General features: G+C 42.1%; 1 long non-coding RNA gene across 2 annotated transcripts in view; it reads left to right on the forward strand.

The window, feature by feature from the left end:
- Positions 1 to 237: 237 nt before the first annotated feature.
- LOC309654351 overlaps positions 238 to 21,912 on the forward strand; it is a 71,192-nt gene continuing 49,517 nt past the window's right edge. For both annotated transcript variants that reach the window (XR_014260176.1, XR_014260177.1), the window contains exon 1: positions 238 to 476. This is a non-coding gene — a long non-coding RNA (uncharacterized lncRNA). The remainder of the gene's footprint in view (positions 477 to 21,912) is intronic.

The raw sequence follows: 21,912 nt of genomic DNA on the forward strand, positions 1-21,912 counted from the left end.
CAAGGAACCGCGGAAGGGAGGAACCGCGGAAGGGAGGAACCGCGGAAGGAAGGAACCGCGGAAGGGAGGAACCGCGGGAGGAACCGCGGAAGGGAGGAACCGCGGAAGGAAAGGATTGCAGAACCGGAAACAGCAGGGCGGCTTTCCGGAAGCTGTCCGCCGTCCTCTCGGTCGAACAGACCGCCTCTCGTCTTACCCCCTTAGTGCAATTTTCTCCATTTCACCCCCACCGGATTGCCAGCAGGGGATTTTATTTCTCTTTCCGGGTAGATGTTAATGTCTGCTCCGAGCCTCTGGAGCCGGTCCAGACGTCAGCGGTTCCGCCCGAACCCGCATCTAGCTCACTCTCCTGAACCCCGCCTCACCACCCGCTCCTCTTCATCTTCATTGACCCCACGCCTGGCCTGCTTCTGCTGCAAACGCCATCCCCGAGGAAGCAGAGGGAGCCAGCCAGCAAATTCCTAAAGCTTTAACAGGTTGGTTTTCATCAACGACTGGAAAGTTCTGGACAGCCAGACACGTCTCATTGGGGTAATGATATTTGCAGGCCCCAAGGCCTGTGTTTCAGCTCCTGTGCACGGCAGCTCTCGGCCTTCCGACAGCCATCGCTTTGGGGTCCCAGAATCCCCCAGCATCCTCCTCTGCCTTCTGTGCTTGGGGCTCCCTGGGTACAATTCCTGCCCTCCTACCTCATAAGACGGCTGAGCAAATGAGTCCATAAGACTTTATAAGTGTAATGGTCAGACAGCACTGTCCCAACTGTTTGTAGGAGTTTGTGCTTCTTTGGTTCAAGGTTCGCCATAATCTGTTTTTTTCCTTTGTACAGAATTCATTTCAGGCCACCCCCTCAGCACCTCACACCAAGTAATTAAAAGGGGGTGGTGCTTTTAGACCTAGAGGAATAATCAGTTCCTGTCTGTGATTACTGTTCCTTTATTGACATTTGCGTGCCCTGGAGGAGTTCCAGATCCCCTTACGTAAACCCATGTAGCAAGTGAACATGGGGCCAGGTCAGCTTCTCCCTTGTTTTGAACTCCCACAGGTGACGTCAACAAGGGCAACTCATGGTTTCTAAATAACAGCCAGGGCAAAGGGTTTGCTTTTCACCACTTTTCCCTCCCACCTCGTCCCGCCCACCCCACCTCTGACACTGGTGAGGAAGCTCTCAGATGAGGAGTCAGATGACTTTCAGGGTGCTGGGCGTGTGGCATTTCCCCTCCCCACGAACAGTGAGTCTGTGCAGCTGGGATAATTGGAACCGGGCCTGCAGCATTGACTGCAGCCTCCAAGTGTGTTTGCAGGTGGGCCAATTTGGGGATAAGCGTACAGCACTCACCTTCACATCTGCTCCTGGATTATTGCCAGGCAGAACTGGTGTGAAGCCACAGGAGTGACTCTGACCACTGCTGTCCATTTCTTTCAAACTAAGACTCCCCTATGGTGCTAAATGGGAGTAATTGCCAGATACAGTCACATCCAGGCAGGCTACTAAGGCAAGAGGGAGCAAGCAGGTACAGTCGGAGCAGGGATCTACTTACTCATTACGGGGGCATTCGCTCATTCAAAAAATATTTTGTGTACTGTGTGCCAGGCCCTGGGGATGGAGTGGTGAGTATGACTGCTATGGTCTTGTTCTCACAGCACTTGCGGTCTGGTAGGGGAGTAGGGAGGTGGACCGGCAATCATAATACAGTGGACAAGTGCTGCTTGTGCAATGGGAGCCTGTGACATGGCACTGCTATGGGTTGAATTGTGTCCCCCACCAAAAGGTATGCTGAAGTCCTAACCCCAGTACCTGTGAATGTGACCTTAGTTAGGAATAGAGTCTTTGTAGGTATAATCAAGTAAAGATGAAGTCATTAGGATGGGCCTTCATCCATTTTGACTGGTGTCCTTATAAGAAGAGAAGAGACACAGACACAGGGACACTCAGGGAGAAGGCCATGTGATGAGGAGGCAGAGATTGGAGTGATGCTTCTACAAATCAAGAATTGACAGCAACATCAGAAGTTAAGAGAAAGACATGGAACAGATTCTCCTCTAGAGCTTTCAGAGAGAGCATGGCCCTGGTGACACCTTGATCTTGAACTTCAAGCCTGCAGAGCTGTGAAAGAATAAATTTCTGTTCTTTAAAGCCACCCAGCTTGTGGTACTTTGTTACAACAGCCGTAAGAAACATATAGGCATCAAACCATCCCAAGCCTTCTAAGAGGGACATAGTACCAGTGACATACACTCTCTCAGCACTCCACACTTCTCCTTCAGAGTGCTTTTCTATAAAGCCTAAATTATAGAGACTTGAGAGAATTACTCTGATTCATGGAATTCCAACATCATCTGTCCATGCAAAGTCGCTGTGGTAGGCAAATTAGTGGTCCCTCAAAGATGCCCGAGTACTAGTCTCAGGGACCTTTGAATATGTTATCTTACATGGCAAAACAGACTTTGCAGATGTGATTAAGAAAAGGATCTTGAGCGGGAGGGACTGTCCTGGATTATCTGGGTGGGCTCCATGTTATCACAAGGGTCCACATAAAAGGGAAGCGGGAGGGTTAGCGTCAGAAAAAACAACGCGATGATGGAAGCAGAGTGAGTGAAGGAGATGAAAAGATGCTACACTGCTGGCTCCAAAGATAGAGGAAGGGGCCATGAGCCAAGGAGTGCAGGCAACCTCTAGAAGGAAAGGCAAAGGAAAGGACGTGGTGCTAGCCTGGAGCCTCCAGAAGGAACCAGCCCTCCTGACACCTTGACTTTAGCCCAGTGAGACTGATCCTGGACTTCTGACCTCCAGCACTGTAAGATAACACATTTGTGTTGTTGTAAGCCACTGGGTTTGTAGAAATGTGTACCAGTAATAGAAACTAATACAACCCCTGTCTTGTTTTATTTTACTTTTTGCTTTCATCCCCCAACTGGTCTAGTTCCCTTCCTCACATTGGCCTCCACTCCAAAGTATGTAATATATGTCTTTAGATATGTGTGTATCTTGGGGAAATATGTAGTGCTCTTTATGTGTATTTGCTTTTAATTTACATAAATGTTTATGTGGTTTAGCTGTCTACTTCCTTGCATTTTTTCTGTCAGTGCTACGTTTTTTAAGACCTACCCCTAATTGCTGTATGTACATGCAGTGTGGCTCCACCTGTGACACAGGTTCCACAGTGCATATCAGCAGCAGTGGACTTAGAATGCTAGGATTTCTGCTGATACTCTGCTGCCGCCAGCATTTCTGGGGTGATTATCCTTCCCTGTCTTCTCCATAGGCCTGTGGGAGAGTCTCTCTGGATTGTATACCTGTGGTGGGCTTGTACTGCACAAAATTCATTCACTAAGTATGACCAGGTCACTCTTCAGAATAGATGCTCCCACCTAAGTAAGTTCTGCTCCCCCACTTCTCCAACCTTCTAATTTTTGTCAGGATTATGGGTATCAGGGGGCATGTCGTAGTTGTCTGAATTTGCATTTCTCTAAGGGCCATGAGCTTGTGTTTCCCTTCATATACTTCTTAGCCATTTGGCATTTTCCTTCTGCAAGTTGCTTTTTTATCTTCTTTGACAATTTATCGATTGGCATTGGGTTGTGTGTCTTAACTTGTTGATTTGCAAGAATTCCTTATGTATCTTTTACATCCATACTCCATTTTAGTCATTGAAAATATTTTCTCTCAGGTTATCATTTGTTTAACTTTGTACATTGTGTTTTTTATTGAACAAAAATTGTTAATGTTGATGTAGACATATCATCATTTTTCCCTTTTAAGGTTTGTACCATTGGGGCCACACAAGAAGCCCCAGACGAGGCTTTTCTTCTAGTATGTCTTCTATAAGTTGTTTAAATTTACCTTTTACATCCAGCTGGTGTTTACCTTTGTTACAAAGTTTTACAATTTGATTCACAAACGTCTTATTTATTCACTTGGTTAATCCTCACATGATTTATAGATTTGTTGCTATGGTGAATAGAAGTTTATTTTCTACTATATTTTCTAATTGTTGGTTGGTATTTTAGAGGAATGCTAATGAGCTTTGTAGGTTGATCTTATATCCAGCCATCTTGTGAAACTATGTATTTTAGTTCTATTAGTTTACCTGCTCGATGTTAGTTTTTGTTTGTAGATAATCATATTCTCTATCACTGATAGTTTCATCTCTTCCATTACAATAGTTATATTTTAATCCTCATTTCTTTTTCTTATTATATTGCATTGACCAGGCCCTCCAGTACTATATTGAATAATGGTCGTCAGCACTGTCTTGTACCTTAACAAAAGAAGAATGTATCTAAACTTTTAAAAAAATTATCATAAAGTATATTTGCTGTAGGATTTTAGTAGAGAATCTTTTTAGAGTTAAAAAAATATCCTTCTATTTTTAGGCTCTAAGACTTTTTATCGTAAAGAGACATGACCTTTTCAAACAATTTCTATGTGCCTGTTGAGACACATGTGATTTTTATCTCTTAGTTTATTAATGTGTGAGGTACATGGATAGATTTCCTGATACTGGACCATCCTTACATTCCTGGGATAAACCTTTCTCAGTCATGATGTGCTATTTTAAAAGTAATATTACTAATGTTTTATGAAGAACTACAGCTATGGCAATGAGTGAAATAGTCTGTAATTTTCTTGTAATGTCCTTATAAAGTTTTGAAAGCAGGGTTACAGTGCCCTCATAAAAGAGTTAGGCAGGTTTCTCTCTTTCTGTTAGGATTTCTACTAGGGTGGACTCAAGTGCTGCCCAGCCTGGAGGAGGTAGCTGAGACCATCTCACCATGTGTTTTCCTCACATCAAGGTTCTTCCTCAGAGAATACGGGTTACATACGTGTTTGTAGAGATGACCATGCCCCCCGCTCCCCAACCTAATGGGGGGTCTAAGTGTTGTACAGTGAAGATTCACTTGCCCTCTTATTTGTATGTCCAGTGACACATGCTCTAGATTAGGCTATTGTAGGGTCAGGCTGGCCCAGGGTTAGGGGTTAGTAATCAGGGGTCAGTCTGTGATCAGTGAGTGGTTAGTTCATGGCAGTTAAGGGCGGCCCTTGAGGGCTGGGGTCAAGTATGGGTCATTCTCAGAGGCAGTCTGTAGTCGGTCTCTAGGTGGAGTAACACCATGGCTGGGTTCAAGGTCAGCCTGTGACTGAGGTTTGGAGCCAGTCTGTGCCTGGTTTAAGGGTCTGTGTGTGGCCAGGATTGAGGTCAGTCCTGGCTAGGGTTAGACATCAGTGTGTGGCTGGACCATGGACCAGAGCACAGCTCATGTGGGGCGTGAGGCTGGCCTTGACCCCATGAGCAGCTCTCACTACCCTGTACACTGCAGAGAGGTCCAGGCTGGATGCCTTTGGCCAAACATCCTCTGTTCTGGGCATCTGTACAGCGTGTGCTCCAGCCAGATCCTCCTTAGCAACCTGGGCCACGGCACATCTTGGCTCTGCCCCTTCACAGGGTCTCCACTCTCCCTGGGGATGGTGTGTCACTCTGCTCCCAACATAGGTGGTGCCGCTGCAGGAGATGGCACTGCCCTGCTCCCCCAGGCCAGGTCTCCCCAGTCCACTGACCACAGAGAAGCTGGAGGCTAACCTAGGTAGAGAGGAGTGGGCTGTGGAGGAAAATGTGGCTGCTTAAGGCAAGCCTGAAGGTGCCCCATCGTGCCACCCAGTGGCACTGCTATGTGGGGGAAAAGACCTGGGTTCAAGCCCTGCTCGCCCGCCATGGAGTGAGCAATCCTGGGTAAGCCATCGCTCTCTTTCTTGTTTGTACAATGGGAATCAGAATTTCTGTGAGGATGAAACGCGGTAGAATGTTAAAACTCATTGTGAAAACTGTAAAGTGCTATTACAAAGTAGGGGGTGCTGGTGGTGGTGATGATGGTGACAGTGATGAGGAGTGATAGCTGCGATTCTCCTGGGGTCTCCTGATGGGGCACAGGGCGTTTACTCCTGCAAATACAGAGAGATGAGCACCAGCTCTGGAGTCACACTGTCTTCAGTTCCAGGCTCAACCTCTTACTAGACATGTGTCCACGGGCAGGTCATGTTACCTCTCTGAGCCTCATCATCTGTAAAAGGGAACACTTGGAATAGCCAGCATTGTTAGAGTATTTATTATGTGCTAAGTGCTTTACGTGGAATAACTCATTTAAACCCTCACAGCATTGTGCAGATGTGGTTGCTGAGGCACAGAAAGGTCAAGTAAGCTGTCCAAAGTCACACTGTAAATCCAGAGTCACACCCCGGCCAGAGGGCCCCTGTGTCCTCACTCAGAACTGCCACGCTCCGCTGACCCTCTAGGTGCACCCTATACCCTCCCTCCCAGCGCCATCCTGGGAGTGAGCGCTAACACAGAGAAAGCTCCTCAGCCAGTGTCTGGCACAGAGTATAAGCTCACTAGATGGCAGCTTTTTGTGTATTAGTAGTATGTAAGCCTAAAGATCCCAGGGACCCAAGGGTTTCTAGTACCGTTTCTGTGCCCAAGCCCTCTGTCCTGAAACCGGCAGAGTAGCCATCCACGTTTGGCTGAGCCCTGCCCCACGTGATTTCATTTGATCCTCATGCCCCCTGCCCCCCACCCCGGGAGGTGTGTTAACCAGGAGCTGGGATGTGCTGAGACACAAATAACCCCCTAATCTCAGTGACTCTTCACAGCAAAGGCTTTCTTCTCCCTCACAGCAGAATCCAGTGCAGGTTGGGTGGTTCGTTCTGTGTCATGACTCCTCCATCCTGGAGCTACACCATCTCTGTCTCCTCTGAGGGAGAAAATCGGGCTGCAGGAACACATGGATGTTTTTAAGACTCAGGACTGGGATACCTTGCGTCACTTCCACCTGTATTCCATCAGGAAGAACTCAGTTCTAGGCCCTCAATCTAACAGCAAGGGAGCTGGGAAATATAGTTCTACTGTGAGCTCAGGAAGAAGACATGGTAGGGTGAACGTAGAGCATTGTCTCAGCCACAGAAGGTACTATTATCCCCATTATACAGATGAGGAGACTGAGACTTGAAGATGATGTAATTTATCCCAGGTCGCATGACTCAAGGATCTTTGACTCCTTGAGTTAGGACTTGTCCCTCAGTGTAGAAGGTGTGCCTCCCCCCACCTTCTCCAGCATCATTCTCCTTTGTCTGCATCCCAGCACGATGACAAAGCTGATAGCAACAGTTGACCTAGTGCTTGCTATTCACCAGGCACGTGCTAAGTTTTCAGATACCTCCTTTCCTTTCATCATCATGACAACCTTTAAAAGTGTGTGTGTGGGGGGGTCTATTCAGGCTAAATGCTCCCAGGAGATAATGTTCCCAGGAGAGAAGAGGAAGCTGAGGCTCCGGAGTGTGGGAGTGACTTGCCGGTGAGTGGTTGGACTGAGCCTCACTCCCAGGACTCCCTGGCTCCCAGCCTGCGCTCCTCACTGCTGTGCTGCACTGAAACTTGGCCAGCCTGGGGGTCATACATCTGACTCCTTACCTTATGTGGCCTGCCAGAAACACTTTTGCGTTACTTTGGACTCACCAAGCATTCTCATTGGGAGAAAATGAAAACTCCCACCACGTCTACCTTTTTGGGGGGCAGTTGAGGATCAAATGAATGGAAGAATATATTTAAAGGTCGAATTGTTCCGTAAGTGGAAGAGATTTTTAATATCCTCCAAACTCTGCTTTTCTCTACTTCTTCCTGATTTCCTCCGTCCTCCTCAGTAATAGAGTTGGGACAAAAGTGGTGATTATCTGAGGGACACAAGCAGGGTCTGTCTGTTGGCAAGGCCTTTCCTCCTAGGGCTTTTCCAGTTTTCAGGCTGTTCCCAACGACCCCGAGAAGACTGCCACCGTTTCCCTCGGCAGCAATGGAAATAATTCGCTCCTTTCTTCCTATTTGGACAGTCATGCTTCGTTGGGCTCTTAAATATGATCTTTGTTTGCAGTACATTTTCAACCCCTCACAGGTTCTATTTTTACTTCTCTTGCTAGAGGAACTCTGGGGAAGGGGATCCAGCACAAAGGGCCCTAATTAATTTCCCCCGCCTTTAAATAGTTTTTCAAAGTATGTGTTTGAAAAGGACATTAAAAAAAGAAAATTCCATGACTCTGGAGGCAGATTCCAACATATTTCTCACCGCTTTCCACTTGGAAAGCACCCTCCCCTGCCAGCGGTGGCCTGGCTCGCATGTTCTGTTTTGCAGCTGGTAGCGCTTCTCCTCCTCTCCGCAAAGGACGGACCGCCTTCTCCATCCGTCTCTCAGACAGCTGAGGGCCAGTCTCTCAGGCCACAAGCCGCCTTCGGTTTCAGAGTCTGAAGGCCCAGGGAGGAGATGGGCCTGGCTAAGGGCCGGGCAGAGGTAAAGGGAGCCTCCAAGAGCCAGAATCACAGAACTGGGCCTTTGGAAAAACCATTAAGGCAGATTCCTTTGCCCTGAATCCCCATTCCCAGAAGGGCCATGCAGCCAAACCATACATGTTGGACAGTGATTTATTATCAATCTGGCTGTCCCGGCTTTGAAATGACATTCCTCATACTGCCTGGGTCTTCCCAAAGCCATGGGGAGCCTGAACACACAATCCCAGGGTGACAGAGAAGCTTCTGTGATCTAGAACACGGGCTTGGAGGGAGGCAGTTTTGTTCTTTAGAGTGATTCTGGTTTTCACTTTTCTCACTGAAATTTGTTTCCAAAGAGCAGATGCTTTTTGAAAACACAGGAAAAGTTTCTCCCATTTCCAGCTTTCAGTTGCCAGCATTAGGCTGCAGTTTCCTGGGATGAATCCTAAACCTAGGAAGGGAAGCAAGGGGCCTCCGAGATCAAGGGCCATCTCCAGCACTTGAGATTCTTGTGCCTGAATCCCACCACTAGTGCTTCATGCTTTAGGATTTTAGGCTCTATCCTTGGTAAAATGCAGATCCTCTTAGCCATCACGTGAAAGGTGTGGATGGCAGTGACCTAGGGACACTTCTCTCTGCCCTCCTCCGTTTCCCCTCTGCCGCTTCTCTCCTCCCCTGGCCTTGTTCCCTCCCTTCTGTCTTGCCCATTCCCACCCACACTCCATTTGCTGCTCCCTCCCAATTTCCTTGTTGTTGTTGTTTTTCTCTTCTCCCTCATCTCTGGTCTCTCCTCCTGCCTTTGGCCTCTTCTCCCCTTGCTCCCAGGAAGCAGCGGCCAGGCCTTTATTTCTGTAGTGAGTTCAATCAGCAGCACCACAGTCTTGCTGCTAGAATTGGGACCATCTGGGCATGTGCTTCAGCTGCAGCTGGAGAAACACTTTGGGCTGCTCTCCACCCGAGGGCTTCCCAGGGGCTCCCTGGTAACCCTGTGATGACCTTTTCTGCTTCTTTCTGATGAAGTGGGGCGGGTGGGTGGCGATGCCCTGGCTGAAGGAAAGAAAGGGCTTCTCTTCATAGCTGTAAACACTGAGAGGTCAAGGGGCCTGTGTAGACACAGAGCAAGCCAGATGTGCGAGGTCCCTCATTCAGCGCCCTGGGATGACCTCCAGTCTAGCAGGAGCCTGGGCAGGGCCTCTGTTCTCTGGTCACTGATTTCAGATGGCACGCCCAGGCTGTCCAGCTCCAGCCCAATCCTGCATGTAATCCTGAGCAAAGGCAGAGAGAACACACAGGGCGCCAGCGAGCCCCTCTCATTTGGGGAGCCCCTGACCGGGCCGTTCATCACGCATGTGCACAGGACCACTGCTGCAGGGCCACTTCTGCTGTGCCTGTCCCCTCCCCCACCTCACTCCAGGACAGAAGTATCCTGCAGAGGGCGCCCCAGGAGAACCCAGTCCCAGTAGCCTGCAGAGAATGTGTCCAGGACAGACAAGGGCCCAGGAGATCTGACTTCAGAAAGTGTGCAAATGCACAGAAGCACACATCCATAAACGTGTGTGGTTGGAGTCCCAGAAGGAGAAAAATGAGGAAATGGGGCAAAAGCCATATTTGAAAAGACAGTGGCCATGGATCTTCCAAAACCATCGGATGGGTTAATTCTACATTGTTAATTTAATTTAATTTAATTTAATTTAATTTTCTAGCTTCATTGAGATATATTTGACATATATTGTATAAGTTTAAGGTGTACAACTTGTTGATTTGATACATTTATATATTGCAAAATGATTACCAACATAGCTTAGCTAACACCTGCATCATACCACATAATTACCATTTCTTTTTTGTGGTGAGAACATTTGAGATCCACTCTCTTAGCAACTTTCAAGTATACAACAGACTATTGTTAACTTTAGTCAGCATGCTGTACATTAGAGCCCCAGAACTTATTCCTCTTATAACTAGAAGTTTGTACATTTGATCACCATCTCCTATTTTCCCCTGCCACCTACCCCTAGTAACCATTCTAGTCTGTTTCTATGAGTTTGGCTTTTTCAGATTCCACATGTAAGTGATGTCATACAGTATATATCATTCTCTGTGTCACTTATTTCACTTAGCATAATACCTTCAAGTTCCATCCACGTTGTTGCAAACGGTAAATAGGTTTCCAACGTTAGGTAGGTCCTTCTTCCTCATGGCTGAATAACATTCCATTGCGTGTATGTATGTACCACATCTTTATTCATTCATCCGTTTGATGGACACTTAGGTTGTTTCCATATCTTGGCTATTGTGAATAATATTAATTCTGTTTAAACCCCAAAGACCTAGGCAATCTGGTTTTACAGGCTGTACTCTTAATCACTCTGCAGTGTGGCCTATATTAATTCATTATGAATATTTACCCTTTCATTACTGATGTTGGTAATTTGTGCCCTCTCTCTTTGTTCCTTGATTAGTCTTTCTAGAGGTTTATCAGTTTCATTAGTGTTTCCAACAACAAACTTTGTTGATTTTCTTTTATTGTTTATATTCTATTTCACTAATACCTGCTTTTATATCTATTATTTCCTTCTACTATTTCCTTTGGCTATAATTTGTTATTCATTTTCTAATTTCTTGAGATGGATACTTACATAAATGATTTTCAGCTCTTCTTCTAATATAGGCATTTAAGGTTATAAACTTTCCTCTAAGTACAGCTTTAGCTTTATAAGTTTTGATAGATCATATTTATCATATTATTCAGTTCACACTGCTTTCTAATTTCTATTGTGATTTTTTTGGTCCATGTATTATATGAAGCATAATGATTAATTTTCAAACATCTGGGAGTTTTCCAGTTATCTTTTTTTAAATTTATTTTTTTATTTAGTCCACTACAGTCAAAGAATATACTTTGAATCATTTCTACCACTTGAAATTTGTTGAGATTTGCTTTATGGTCTAGCATGTGGTCAGTGTTGGTACATGTTTCAGGTACACTTGAAATTAATTTGTTTTCTGTTGGTGTTAGGTGCAGGTTCTGTGTATGCCAATTAGGTGAATTTAGTCAGTTGAGTTGTTCAGATCTATATCCTTATAGATTTTTTGTTGTTGTTTGTTTCATCAGTTACAAAGAGATATGTTAGAGCCTCTCCTTATAATTGTGATTTTGTCTATTTTTCCTGTGAGTTCTGTTAATTTTTGCTTTACATATTTTGAAGCTATGCCATTAGGTTCATAAGAATTTAGGATAATTGAGTCATCCTGATGGATTGGCACTTTAATCATTATAGAATATCTCTCTGATGCTAGAAATGCTTCTTATCTTAATCTCTACTTTCTCTTGGCCGCTGTTTGCGTAGTATATTTTCTTCTGTCCCTTCAGCTTCACTGTGCCCTCATTTTAGGTTGAACCATATGAAGCTGCCATTTTTGTAAGTCAAAAAATGGTTGAATATTGGCCTTTTCATATGTTTCAACTTAATATTTGAGATGAGTCTCTTGTAAGACACATACATTTTTTAAAAATCTAGTCCGAAAATCTATGTCTTTTAAATGGAGTATTTATTCCATGCCCCGTATGTCTCTTCTTTTCAGTATTTTCCTTTTTTACATTTAATTGGAGTATTTCGTTGTTTGGCTGACACATTTGATTGTATACTTTCCATCCTTACTATTTGTTTTCTATTTTTCCTACCTGTTTTGTGTTCCTTTTTCTTTTGCAATAATAAAATACATTTCATTATTCCATTTACCCATTATCTTGTCAGTTTGACATTCTTTTACTATTACTTTAGAGATTGCCTTAGATTATTTAACTTATTAGAGTCTAACAGAAAGTAGTCCTTTTGTAAATTCTTAGGCAGTGCTAGACGCTTAGAACACAAACTCCATTTACTCCTTTTTGTGTTATTGTCATGCACTGCAAGTCTATATGTATGTGAAACTTCATATTACATTATCTTATGTCGATATTCATTTAGACTTACCCACACATTTACCCTTTCTGTTGTTCTTCATTCCTTCCTGCATGTCCTTTTTTCCCCATCTGGGATCATTTTACTTCTGCCTGAAGAACACACTTTAGTGGTTTTTTTTAGTGCTGGTCTACTGGTGCTGAATTCTCTTGGTTCTTGTCTGTGTAGAAATAACTTTATTTTGCCTACACTTTTGGAAGATTTTTTCCACTGGGTATAGAATTCTAGGTTTTTTTTATTATTATTATTATTTTAGCAGTTTGAAGAAATCATTGTATTTTTTTCTGGCTTTCATCTTATTATTCTGCTTTTGAAGGTATGCATCTTTTTACTCCGAGCACTTTTAAGAATATTCTCTTTTTCTTTGGTGTTTAGAGATTCACTGTGATGTTCCTAGGTGAGATTTTCTTCATATTTATCCTGCTTGGACTTTGTAGCACTTCCTGAATCTCTAGCTTGATGTCTTGTCATTGTTGGAACATTCTTGGTCATTATTTCTTTAAATACCACTACTTCTCTATTCTTCTCTCTTCCCCCTTCCAGGGCTTCAATTATATGCATATTTGGATGTATATTTAAACATTCCACCATATCCCATATGTGTCTTGTTTTCAGTATTTTTGTTTGTTTGTTTTGGACTTCAGACTGGATATTTTCTAATGACTTAAGTACAATTTAACTAATCCTCTTCAGCTGTTTCAATCTGCTATTGCATCATCTTTTGAACTCTTAATACCATGAATTACATAATTTTTCAGTTTTAGAATTTGTTTGATTTTTAAATATAGATTATAGTTCTCAACTAAAATTCTCCATCCTGTTCTTTCTTTTTCTGAACATTAATCAGTTATTTGAAAGTTAGGGTCTCATAACTCTAATATCTAGACTCTCTGTGGGTTTGTTTTTCCTGTCCGTTTTTCTTGTCTGTTTCTTCTCTTGGCCCTGTGACTTGGTACACCTAGTATTTTTGATTCAGTACTGGTAAGCTTATATTTAAATTTGTGGAGGCTTTGGATGATGTCACCTTCTTCTGTAGAGGATTCACCCTGTCCTCTGGCAAGCAGCTGGAGTAGGGGCCACTGGTCTACTTCAGTTCAATCGAAGGCTGAATGACCTGAGGCCTGGTTTCAGTCTTTGTAAGAGTCAGTCTTCCTCTGGTTAATCTTTCAGACAGTCGCCCTCCATGGGTCCCAGCTGAGAACCTGGGGTAATTCTTGGGTCCTTCATCCTTGGCAATCCCCTAAATTCAGATTTTTGTCTCCCAGGGACCATGGAACTTTTCAGCCACCTTTTGCTTGGCTTCTTAGCTCCTTACCCTACATAGCTAAGACTTGGCAAGTATCTCAAGGAGAAAAATGCCAACTGCCAGGCTCACTTCTCTGTGCCTCCGTTGTCTCTTAGATCTTACTCCTCAAATCCTGGCTGCCTTGGAAGCCCAGAACTGTGGCTTTTATTTTTCTGCTCTGTGAGATAGCCTAAACTCTGCTGGCTTCTCTGCTTCTTTGTGGGTAACCTCTGCCAGGCCCCTCAGCTTCTCACCCTATACCAGACATCCCAAGGGGAAAAGTGATGAACAAATGGTCATATATTTCAAAGGGCTTTCTTTTTTTCTCCAAAATCTTGGCTCCTTGAATAGTGACTGCCTTGGGAGTCCTACAACGGTTCAAAGAGACTTTTTTAAAAAATGTATCCAGCTTTTCCAGTTGATCTCAATGAAAACTGTAATCTGACACAAGCTATTCCATCATAGCCCAAAGTGGATCCCTACCTTTTCATCTTTTAAAATCTTGTTTTACTAATTTTCAAGTTAATTGAAACTATTGTTTACCCTGATCCCTTTTTGCTGTTCTATGAGGGCATAAACAAATAAATCATACTTTCATACACTTTTTGCTGAGTTGTCTTAGGCTTATCTCCCCAATCACGTTCTAATAAATGAACTTTACAATTTTATTGCATTTATATTTTATAAACTGACAACCAAAGCATTATTTTCTTTGAACCTCACCCCAATCCTATAAATAGAAGGAGTTTTTTTCCTATTTTGAAAATCATGACGTGGAATCTCATTAAAATTCATGTAGCAAAGAAGTTAAATGAATTCTTGAATGAATGTTGCTAATTAAACAGAGGAATCTTAAGTAAAATTTAGTTATCCTAGCTCGAAGCCTAGCAGCCATTCGTGCTTCTTTTTTGTTGTAGGCTCCCTGAAGCCAGAACTTCTTCTGAATATTCCATCAGGCTCACCAAAGGTCTGAGTGCACAGCAGATGCTCTGGGAATGCTTGCTGAATTGATTTATATTGTGTTGCAGCAGCTGATCAGAGGTGGAGGCTCCCAGCCTGACACTGGCCCTTAACTATTGCATCAGACTGTATTTTAAAAGGAACAGAGAATAATAAATTTTGGTGCCAAAAGAAACCCACAGGAATTTATGAGAAATACAGCATAAATTCACTGAAACTCTGACTCAGTATCTTGTTCTCCTCTGTCTTTTATTTAGGCACATCTGGGTATAACTAAATCAGATAAATCTGCCCCTCTCAGGCAGCAAACCCAGCAAAAAATCCCCACTAAAACCAAAAAGTAAAGCAAACTGACATCATTTAACAGTTAATGGGGACTGTTATGGTCTAAAGTGATAGGCATATAAATTCAAGCCATTTCTGAAATAAGTCATTCAAAATTTAGGGAGTGGGGAAAATACAACCTTTATTTTCAAAGTCAATTCTGAAGCATTTGAAAAGAAAAGAGCAGTGAAACATTGCTGAAAAAGTCAGGAAGGACTACAGATGTTTTAAAACAGATTACTGGTGAGCTTGTCAAAATTTGGAAAAGGATAGCGTCCCCTCATTCTGAGTCACAGAAGGATTCAACAAAGCTTTGTGAGTTACCAAGCTGGGAGTAACTCAACTCTTCTTTTTTTTTAATTAATTAATTAATTTATTTATTTATTTATTTTTTGGCTGCGTTGAGTCTTCGTTGCTGCACACAGGCTTTCTCTAGTTGTGGCGAGCGGGGGCTACTCTTCATCATGGTGTGCGGGCTTCTCATTGTGGTGGCTTCTCTTGTTGCAGAGCACGGGCTCTAGGCATGCGGGCTTCAGTAGTTGTGGCATGAGGGCTCAGTAGTTGTGGCATGAGGGCTCGGTAGTTGTGGCTCACAGGCTCCAGAGCGCAGGCTCAGTAGTTGTGGCGCACGGGCTCAGTTGCTCTGCGGCATGTGGGATCTTCCCAGACCAGGGTTCGAACCCATGTCCCCTACATTGGCAGGTGGACTCTTAACCACTGCGCCACCAGGGAAGTCCCAGTAACTCAACTCTTGGCAGAGTTTGGGGAAAATATTTTTCATTTGTTTAAAATTAGAAGTGTGATTTCTGTTACTTGTTCACTCAATGAAAATCTCCAAACTCCTGTATCAAATTTAGCCTAATTTACATCTGTCCCCGGCACAGAAACTGCAATCTGTGAAGACTGAATTTGTCAACATTGGTTATGTTGGGCTGCTGGGTAGAGAGTCAAATTTGCTGGATTTTAAAAATTATTTTAATCAACTTTATTGAGGTATTTTTATATATACATGTATATATACATTTATATATACATGTGTATATGTGTGTATATAGTAAAATGAACCCATTTAAAGTGTACAGTGCAAAGAGTTTTAACAAATGTATACATCCATGTAAACAACATCAAAACAACGCTTTGACCTGACCTCCCTATCTGGCTCCCTCAGGCATGGTCCAGAGCAGCTCCCCAGTCATGCCCACAGCAGTGGGGCCCTGCACTGTACCCCAAGAAGAGCCTCCAGGCTCCAGTTTACCCAGTGACACTTCAGATGTGATCATGGACCTGCTGGTGCAGTCAGTGACCAAGAGCAGTCCTCGTGCCTTAGCTGTTCTGGAAGGCAAGCGTTCCCGTGGCAACCGCAAGTCTTTGAGACGGACGTTGAAGAGTGGGCTCGCAGAGGACCTGGTACAGGCACTAGGACTGAGCAACGATCCTGGCCTGGAAGTGTGAAGGTGCTGCCTCCACGATACCTATCTGGGCCCCAGCCTGCAGTGCAGGAGACTGTGGTGAGGAGGCACCAGAGCAGAATTCTGGGCCTCTTCCCAACTCGAGGGCCACTCTGTGCCCATGGCCAATGCCGTGAGCAGTATTAGCTGTGTGTGCCTGTGTGAGTGTGCGTGTGCATGTATGAGCTCCCTGGACACGTGGAGCATAATAAAGTTTTCCTAGCCAAAAAAAAAGAGATACTTTCTTCACCCCCAAAAGTATGCTTGTGCCATCTTCCGATCAGAGTGATTGACAACCAGCCCCAGGCAACCACTGATCAGCTTTTTGTCACTATAGCATAGATTTGTTGTTTCTAGAATTTCTAGAGTTTCAAATGCGTGGAATCCTAAATATGTTTTCTTCTTTCACACAGCATAATTATTTTGAGATTCATCCATGTGGTTGCACGTATCAATAGCCATTCCCTTTTACTGTGAGTAATATTCCATTATATGTATGTCCCACAATTTATCCACTCACTAGTTTATGGACATTTTGGTTATATTTAGTTTTTGGCTTTTATTAAGCTGCCAACAAACATTTCTGTATGAGTCTTTCGTGGACATATGTTTTCATATCTCTTGGGTAAATGCCTAGGAGCAGAATTGCTGGATCATATGATAAATGTCTGCTTAATAAAACTGTCAAAATTTTCTGAAAGGATTATATCATTTTACACTATCACCAACAATGCTCCACATCCTTCCAATTGTTAGAATTGTCAGTTTTTTAATGGGTAGGTGTGGGTATATAGTTACATCTCATTGTGGTTTTTAATTTTCATTTTCCTGGTGGCTAATGATGTTGGGCATCTTTTCATGTGCTTATTGGCCATTAATACATCATCTTTGGTGAAGTGTCTTTTCTAACCTACTGAACATTTTTAGTTGGTTTTTCTGTTATTGTAGAATTCTAAGGGTTCTTCACAGATTCAGGATATAAGTCCTTTGTCAGATGTATGTGAAGTGAATATTTTACCCCAGCCTGTGGCCTGTCTTTTCATTTATTTAAGAAATTTTCAAAGAGCAGAAGTTTTTAATTTTGATAAAGATCATTATGAACTGAATTGTGTTCCCCCTGAAATTCATATGCTGAAGCCTTAAGCCCCAAGTGGCTGTATTTGGAGATAGGACCTTTAAAGTGGTAATTAAGGTTAAATTATGTAATAAGGGTGGAGCCCTAATCCAATAGAGCTGGTGTCCTTATAGGAAGAGGAAGAGACATAGAGATGCTCAGATATAGAGAGAAGGTCATGTGAGGACACAGTGAAAAGGCAGCCATCTGCAAGCCGAGGAGAGAGACCTCAGTAAAAACCAGCCTGCTGGCTCCTTGATCTTAGACTCCTAGTCTTCAGAACTGTGAGAAAACCAATTCCTGATGTTTCAGCCACCCAGTCTGTGGTATTCTGCTGTGGAAAGCCTAGCAGACTAATACAAAGACCAAGTTATCAATTTTTTTTTTTTTGGCTGTGTTGGGTCTTCATTGCTGTGCACAGGCTTTCTCTAGTTGTGGCGAGCGGGGGCTACTCTTCATTGTGGTGTGCGGACTTCTCATTGCAGTGGTTTCTCTTGTTGTGGAGCATGGGCTCTAGGCGTGCGGTCTTCAGTAGTTGCAGTACGTGGGCTCAGTAGTTGAGGCATGCAGGCCCTAGAGCACGTAGGCTTCAATAGTTGTGGCGCATGGGCTCAGTAGTTGCGGTGTGTGGGCTCGAGGGTGCGCAGGCTTCAGTAGTTGTGGCACACGGGCTTAGTTGCTCTGCGACATGTGAAATCTTCCTGGACCAGGGATCGAACCCGTGTCCCCTGCATTGGCAGGAAGATTCTAACCACTGCACCACCAGGGAAGTCCCTATCAATTTTTTCTTTTGTGGTTTTTGCTTTTTCTTTCCTAGCTAAGAAATCCTTGCCTACCCCAAAGTCACAAAGATTTTCTCCCCTGTATTTTATGTAGGTTTTATAGTTTTATCTTTTACCATTAGGTATTTTACCTATTTTGAGTTAAATTTTATGTGTAATGTTCAGTAGGGATTGAGGATTTGTCTTCCCATATAGTCATCTAGATATTCCAGCACCATGTTTTAACAGACTGTCCTTTCCTTTTTTGAACTATGTCAAAAATAATTGACCATCTATCTGAGTTATTTTTGACTCTTTATTCTGTTCCATTGATCTATATGACTACCTTGATGCCATTACCACACTCTCTTGATAACTGTAGCTTTATAGTAAGTATTAAAATCAGGTAATATAGGTCCTCCAACTTCTTTCCAGAATCGTTTCAGCCGTCCTAAGTCTTTTGCATTTTCATGTAAATTTTAGAATAAGCTTCTCAATCTCAAAAAAAGGCCTTCTGGGATTTCACTGGGATTGCCTTGAATCTATCGGCCAAAGTGGAGTGGATTAACATCTTAACAGTATTCTAAACCATGAACATAATACAGCTCTCCATTTATTTTGGCCTTATTAAATTTCTTCCAGAGATGCTTCATAGGTTTTAAAGTATAGGTCTTGCATATATTTTTGTCAAATTTATCCTTAAGTATTTCCTAAATGTATCCCTAAGTATTACGAAAGTAATACTACTTTCCAAAAAAGTATTATTTGATACTGCTGTAAATGGTGTTTTGTTAAATTTTGATTTCTAGTTGTTGTTGCTAGTAGAGAAAAGCAGTTGATTTTTGTGTATTGGCCTCGTCACCTTGCAAAAGTCACTTAATTATTCTGGTAGTTTTTTAAAAAAAGATTGCTTAGGGTTTTCTATGCACAGAATCATGTCATCTATGAGTGAGGACAGTTTTACTTCGTCCTTTCCAGTTCAGATGCCTTTTATTTCTTTTTCTCACCTTTTTGCCCTGAGTTGGATCTCTAGGACAATTTTGAGTAGAAGTGATAAAAGTAGACATTCATCTTGTTTCTCACATTAGAAGCAAAGCATAGTCTTCCATAATTAACTGATCCTCTCTATCAAGTCAAGGAAGTTCCTTTCTATTCCTAGTTTATTGAGAATTTTTATCATAAATCGAATTTTCTCAGATAGTTTCTCTGTGTCTATTAAGATGGTTATATGGTTTTCATCCTTCATTTTACTTACATTGTGAATTTCATTAATTAATTTTTGAATATTAAAGCAACCTTGCATTCCTGAGATAAGCCTTAATTTTACATTGTGTATATCCCTTAAAATATCACTAGTTCTATTTGCTTATATTTTTAAAGGATTTTTGAATATATGTTCATGAGTGATACTGGTCTGTAGTTTTTCTTTTTCTGTGATGTCTTTGTATAGTTTTAGTGTCAGTGTATGATGGTCTCGTAAAGAGTTGGGACATAAAGAGTTCTCTCCTCCTTTTTTATGAAAGAGTTTGTTTAGAATTGGTATGATTGCTTTCTTAAATGTTGGTTGGAATTCACCAGTGAAGTCATCTGGATCTGGAATGTTTTAATTTAGGGAAAAGTTTTTAAATTATTTATTCAGTTTCTTTGATGAAATATGTGTTGTGCTTGAGTTTCTGATTTCAGTTTCAATTTCAATTTTACTACTCAGTTGTTAGCAAAACCTATATGCAGAAGCAGAACTAAGAAACCACACAAATGACTTAATTAAACATTCATAAATTCAAGCAATTATTTCCTTTAAAATCTAAATGGCCAAAGCAAACTTAAAAGGTGGTACTGGGGTAGGAAACCTGAATTCCTGAATTAGTCAGCCTTTCTCTCTGCCTCAGTCACTATCAGATCCTCTGATCTGGCATTCCGGTGTTTTCTGGAGAGATGCAGTGAGCCCAGCACATGGGTTGCTCATTGGGAAGTGACAGATGATGATGGTGTGGTAGACTGGGGTTTTATTCCCTGACTCTCTGTGTGTGTCCTCATGGTGACTGATCAGGAGATACAGTATTTTTCCATATGCTTCCATATTTAATGTCTTGGTAAGCATAATTCTGTTCACTGCTTTTTGCTCTGTGTGTTTATCAATTTAGGAATACATAGCCAAAGCATTTTATTTTCTCACGTTCTTTCACATGTACAAGTCATATCAGTCAAAGTAGGTCACAATAGGTAACACAAACAATGCTAAGGATGAGGTATCATTCACAAGTTCAAGGAACATATTCTTCACATATATAAGATTATTTGGGTTTTTATTTCTTCTTGAGTAAGCTGTGTTTTTAAGCAATTGGCCATTTAATCCAAGTTGTTGATTTTATTAGCATAAAATTTTTCATTACGTTCCCTTACTATGCTGTTATCCTCTCTAGAGTCTGTAGTTATGCCTTCTCTTTCATTCATTATGTTAGTAATTTATATCCTTCCTCTCTCTCTCTCTCTCATGAATCTTGTCACAAGTTTCTCAATTTATTGATCTTTTCAAAAGTCAGCTCTTGGTTTTGTTGGATTTCTCAATTATTTTTCCATTTCCTATTTCTCTTCCTTATTATCTTTTCACTTACTTTGGGTGTAATTTACTTGTTTTTTCCTAGTGTTTTTAAGAACGAAGCTTGCAATATTGATAAAACACATTTCTAAAATAAACGTTTAAAGCCAGAATTTTTTCATTAAGCAGTGTCCCAGAAATTTTATGTTGAGTTTTCATTTTCACTGAGTTAAAATATTTTTTAAAATATCCCTTGTGATTTACTCTCTGAATCAAGAGTTATTTCAAATGCCACGTATTTGGGATTTTAAGTACCTGTCTATTATTGATTGGTGGTTTAATTCCATTTTGATCAGAAAACATACTTTGTTTTCAGTCCTTCAAAATACATTGAAACTTTTTTATGGTACAGAAAATGGTCTATCTGAATACATATTCTATGTGCACTTGAAAAAAAGAGTGCATTCTGTTGTCAAGTAGATGTTCAATAAATGTCAATTAGGTCAAATTGGCTGGAAGTTCTGTTCAAGTCTTTTCTATCCTTACTGATTTTCTGATTACTTCTTCTATTGAGAGAGGAGTATTGAAATCTCCAACAATAATTGTGGATCTGTCTGTTTATCTTTGCAATTCTGCAAGTTTTACTTCACACATTTTACCATATTACCATTTATTTATTTATTTTCACCAATCAGCTATACATATACATATATCCCCATATCTCCTCCCTCTTGCGTCTCCCTCCCACCTTCCCTATCCCACCCCTCTAGGTGGTCACAAAGCACTGGGCTGATCTCCCTGTGCTATGTGGCTGCTTCCCACTAGCTATCTATTTTACATTTGGTAGCGTATATATGTCCATGCCACTCTCTCACTTCGTTCCAGCTTACCCTTCCCCCTCCCCGTGTCCTCAAGTCCATTCTCTACATCTGTGTCTTTATTCCTGTCCTGCCCCTAGGTTCTTCAGAACCTTTTTTTTTTTTTAGATTCCATATATATGTCTTAGCATACGGTATTTGTTTTTCTCTTTCTGACTTACTTCACTCTGTATGACAGACTCTAGGTCCATCCACCTCACTACAAATAACTCAATTTCATTTCTTTTTATGGCTGAGTAATATTCCATTGTATATATGTGCCACATCTTCTTTATCCATTCATCTGTCAATGGACACTTAGGTTGCTTCCATGTCCTGGCTATTGTAAATAG

The sequence above is a fragment of the Balaenoptera physalus genome (genome assembly GCF_965194825.1).
Source record: "Balaenoptera physalus genome assembly, chromosome: 2".
In the NCBI taxonomy this organism is placed as follows: domain Eukaryota; kingdom Metazoa; phylum Chordata; class Mammalia; order Artiodactyla; family Balaenopteridae; genus Balaenoptera; species Balaenoptera physalus.